The sequence below is a fragment of the Apium graveolens genome, chromosome 4 (genome assembly GCF_009905375.1).
Source record: "Apium graveolens cultivar Ventura chromosome 4, ASM990537v1, whole genome shotgun sequence".
Lineage (NCBI taxonomy): Eukaryota > Viridiplantae > Streptophyta > Magnoliopsida > Apiales > Apiaceae > Apium > Apium graveolens.
In genome coordinates, this window is record NC_133650.1 from 17,047,822 (window position 1) to 17,053,390 (window position 5,569).

Below are 5,569 nucleotides of genomic sequence, written 5' to 3' on the forward strand. Positions count from 1 at the left end.
GTTAGCTCTTCCTGAAAGTTGGGATTTGAAGGCCACCACTATAAGAGACAACTATGTTCTTGATGAAACAACTCTTGATAAAATTTATGGGATGCTCAATACTCATGAACTGGAGATGGAACAAAGAAGTAAGAGGAATGGAAGGAAGTCAAGGACAGTTGCTCTTAAGGATGAGGAGGATGTCCCCAAAGTAGTTGCCTCAAGAAAAGGCAAGGGAAAAGCTCTCATCACAAAGTCTGATACTGAGTCATCAAGTTCTGATAGCGATGATGACTCAGAAACTGAAAGCTTACCTGAGATGGATCCTGATGAAGAGATGATGAAGTTGTGTGCTCTTATGATGAAAGAAATCACAAGGATTGCATACATGAAATTCAGAAAGGGAAAGAAATTTTCCAGGAAAGGTGCAAGTTCTGATAATAAGAGTTTCAGAAAATCTGAAGGCAAAGGAGGAAAGTCTGACAGAGGAGATTACTCAAATGTCAAATGCTACAACTGTGGTGAGAAATGCCACATATCTCCTGATTGCAAGAAAGTGAAGAGCGACAAATGCAAGACACTTGTCACAAAGAAGGAAAGCTGGACATACACTTCAAGTTCTGAAAGTGAGGTGAACTATGCCTTGATGGCAAATGCTGATAGCAGTTCTGATACTGCTGACCTAAAGGTACCTCAAACTACTTATGACTTTCATACTGATGATATTAATGAGTTGAGAAGATATCTTAAACCATGTTCATTAGTTATAGAGATAAAACTTTAACATGTAAAAGATTAACTTCTGAAAATCTTGCTTATAAAAAGAGGAATGATTATTTAGAAAAAGAGTTAGTCATGTTCCATCAAACTCAGAAAGATAGAGATGATGCCTTTTATGTTAGAGATGAAGTGCTTAAAATGAATGAATCTCTAAAAACTGAGTTAGAAAAGGAAAGAGAGATTATCAGGACTTGGACTAACTCTGGCAGAACAACTCAGAATTTGTTGAGTAGTGGAAATTGGAAAGAGGGCTTAGGTTATGGAGATGATAAGAATGATAAGGGAACTGTAGAAATTGAGCCTATAGCTGTTAAACAAAAGCCCAAGGTAAATCCTGTTAAGTTTGTAGCTGTACAGTATGATATTGATAAATCAGAAGTTAAAGAGAAATGAACTTCTGACAAACCAAAACAGGATAAGCCAACTGAAGTTAACATAGGCTTAATGACTAAGAAGCAGCTTAAACATAAGCTGAAAGATGGTAAGAATGTAAACAAGGTAAAGCCACCTAGGAAAAATAGGAATGTAAAGGAAGGTGTGAATAAAAGCAATGATTATAAGCCTGCTCCTAATGCTCCTAGAAAGAAATGTTATAACTGTGGAAATTCTAACCATCTAGCTTCTTTTTTCAGGAAGAATAATAACATAAACTCCTTACCTTCAAAGTCAGGAGTTAAGAGTCAGTATGTTAGATATAGGCCACAAAATCCTTGTTTTTATTGTGGTAGTTTATGGCATTCCATTTATACTTGTAAGGAATATCATAGTCTGTACAATGATTATTATCAAATAAAACCTTCTTTAAAGAAAGTTAGCATTGTTCCTTCTAGTGTAAGTTCTGATGCAAAGTCTGATAATGTAAATTCTGATAAGAAAACTGTTAACATAAACTCTGATGCTAAATCCGCTATAAATGTTAACAAACTTAATACGGCCAAAGGATCCAAGCAAGTATGGGTCCTTAAAACTAATATTTGTGATGTCATGTGTAATATGATTTGTGTTTAGTTTTCAGATCTTAACTAACAGGACAAATCAATACTTAACTGGAAATCATTACTTATACTGAAGTCGGGACTTAAGATATCAGAACTTAAGTTATCAGAACTTAAGATATTAGGAGATATTTATCAGGAGATAATATCAGGACTTAAGGAGACTTTCAGATAAGGCATGCGGCTGATTGAAAGGAAAGAAGATCAAGACAAACGCAAGAAGAAATATGCATGAAGAAAGAATTCTATGAAGAATATAATACTTGGAAGAATAGATAACTGATTGATATATTTAGGAAGCAGAATTATATTCAATGTCAATTAGAAGATTATCTTGTAACTGTGTAGTATATAAACACAGACATAGGGTTTACACTATACGTGTTATCATTATCGAAATTATTATTCATTGTAACCCTAGCAGCTCTCGTGATAATTTGTTCATCACTGAGAGAGGACAGTTCCATATTGTAACAGAGTTTATTGTGTTGAATAAAATCTATGTTCTGTTACTTGTGTTCTTTAATTCGATTTAATTATAGTAAACACTGTATTCAACCCCCTTCTACAGTGTGTGTGACCTAACAGGAAAACCCAGGTCCGTATAGAGAATGAACAGAGCTAGAATAAATTTGTAGCTGCTGGGAGAGAGTTGGAGTGGAGCCACATCATAAAGTTCTATCATTTCCCTAAGATAGGGATGTATTGGCGCGCCTATACCCAAAGATACCAACTTAGGGTTGTTACCATCCTAGGGATCTTGAAGTTTCTCCCGTAGTTGAAAATATGGGGGCACATCATGCTTAAAGGGCGCGCCCATATGCCTTCCATGTCATAAAATTCCATGAGCCATTCTAACTGCTCATCGGAACAAGCTGAGGACAGGCCCTCGCAGAAAAGCTTCCCATGCTCCTTCCTAAAGCGTTTCTTCACAACTTCGCTGCATGGTTCGAATTCATTCCAGTCAAAGTCCAATTCAGTGTCAGAAACTTCCCAGTGCTGGAAGGGGATTGGAGAAGGTTCAGGAGAGGTGGAAAACTGAAAAGAGTCCTCATCAAAAAAATTCAACTCATCGCGAAGGGGCGATATGGTCCCTTCAGGCGCGCCCTCAGAAATGGGAGAAGTAGGCGCGTCCTGTGATTTTTGTGGAGATAGGCTTGGAGAAACAACCTATAGGAAACTTTGGATGGCCCTGCATCTACATTGATGCCCATTTTAACACCTCTATATCTGTCAGCATTCAAGCTCTAGAACCAGTCGTCATCATCTAATTCTGTGCTAATAGGGGCCGGGGACCTTTCCTTTTGGATTAGATTTTGCTTCCCATGTCTACGAGACAAAGGAACGTTGTCCGTGGAAGAACTGTTTGAAGAATCTGCCATCAGGGTACCTTTTTTTGAATCTTGAACAAGGCGCGCCACCCGGCTCAGAAACTCAGGGGTATGATGGGAGTTTGGAGGCTGAGGGTCGGAATAGGTGCTTGGAGGCGAGTAGATTCCCAAATTGGTAAGGAAATCCTTGAATGGGTGAAAAGGAGAAGACGCACCCTCATTTTCTAGCTGTCAAGAAAATCAAGAAAGTTTGAAGGCGCGTCCAGTTCAGAAATTAAGAAGAGGGAAAACTAAAGAGCAATGAAAGGCGTGCATTGAAAAGATATCATGCTCCAATAAAAGGGATGGGCTTAAAATTATCCTATCATAACAAAAGACGGGCCTTATCATGAGAAGGCGCGCCACAAAGAAAATCCTGGTCTATTTAAAGGGATATGTCTTTAACTAAAATAAGGTGCGCCCTGTTAAAGGACAAGGCTCATCCAAAGGTACATCTCTAACTAAAGCCTGATTCCATTTGTTGAGAGAAGTCTATGAGGGCGCGCCCTAAGTTGCTGGCGGACTCTAAAAACAGATATGGTTATGTGCAGATTATAGGTGATGATTTTTTAAGGCATAAAGATACTAACGATTGAAATTCTCAAAAACACAAATTTGAAATTGATTACCCTATGATTTTGGATCTGGATGGGCAAACACAGATATATACATTGATACATACACAGATACATACAAAAACATGTATATTCAAGAAATGGAAGATGAACAGTTTTGTGACATGCATAGGGATTTAATAGATGAAACTCAGAAATATAAAGAGTCGGGTGTACCTTTTTGATTGGAGAGAGAGATGAATCGAAAAAATTAAAGAAACGGTGGAGGATTGAGGCCGATTCCGAGCAAAATATCTTCCCGCCGGTGTGGTAAGCTTTTGAAGAAGAGTAAAGTAAAAGAGAAGGAGTAAAGGTAAAAAGAAAAGATGTTACTTATATTTATAGCTGAAAATGACAACTGTCAAATCAATCATGTTAATCACGATTCCTGAAGAATAAGGGAAACCGTTTCGAATCGTTTCAAATTCTAGGACGCGCCCTCTTGAAGGCGCGCCTCATATGATTATCACAATAACTAAAAATTCTGAATGCAAAATTTGGGACTTTAAAAAGGCATGCCCTGCTGAAGGCGCGCCCAGTAAAAGTATTGGAAAGTTTATTTATACATATTTTGATGAAGATGAGAAAAAATTCCAATCCCATTTTCAATGACATATGGAATTTGGGGGGTAGTTGTTATGCCCAAAAATTGTTATAAACAATATTCAGGTTGAGATTGATGAAATAGTCAAAGTTGAGAAAGAAACGCCTAAAATTGAGGAAACATGTAAGATTATCTTTTCATAAAAGGAAAGAAGGCGCGCTCTTTGTGATCAGGACGCACCCTATGGTGAAAATAACTGATGGAAAGTTGCCACTGTGTATGTATAAGAGGCGCGCCTTCAAACATAGTAAGGAGGCACGCCTAATTACTGAAGAAGGGGTGGGGGATTCCTTGATTGAATTCTTTCCTATGGAGAGCTTTAGGGCGCGCCCTAAGTGAGAAAGATAGATTGGATTGGACCTTGACATGCTACTTGAACGAATTCTTTGGAAGATTCAAGGAAGATGGAGATTATTATTACTAACCTATTTGATGCAGGTACTCTATTGATGAACTCCTTCCTGTAGCACATCTATAGGAAAGACGGTGTCCGTGGTCAGAGACCTCCAGGGGTATGCCTGATGATTGAAGACCTTCTCCTGTAGTCAATGGGTGTCCTCATTGGGGATGTGGGGTGAAATCTGGTGTGTGCTTTGGGAGCTCTGTCTCTGTAGTCAACGGGTGTCCTCTTTGGGAGACTTTGGAATATGCTGCACTTTGCACCCAAAAGCTTGGGATCACTTGTTCTGTAATCTGGCAGTGGCTCCTTATCGGGGGACAAGGATACGTCCAACATTTGGGGTGAACCACGGCTATACCTGGGTTCGCGGACTAGAGAAACAGCTGGTAGCGGAGGGTTATCCTTGGCCAGGAAGATGCCTTATCCGTGAAGTCTCGAAGCCGCGGACGAGTCTTGGGCCTTTGTGGTTGGGCCTCATCGGCGGACATTCCTAAAGCTAGTAGAATACGGTTTCCAGTGGGTTTACTACTGGGCCTCGGGACAAGAAGTCTAAGCCCGTTAGGTTTCTTGTTCCCCAAGAACTACGTGGGCTTGATTTCCTATAAATAGGGATACATAGGCAAATTGTAAGGGGTCAGAAACGAGAGCGCAAAGGAGCCACCACTAACCCTAAGCAATCTCAGCCCCCAATAATCATCACCACAAAACACTGTTCACCTTTTCCGACGAATACTGTTCATCGGAACCATCGATTACTGTTCACGTTTCCGACGAAGAACCACCATCACAGATCTTGTTTCCGGCAACGAACCTCAGACTTTATTGCT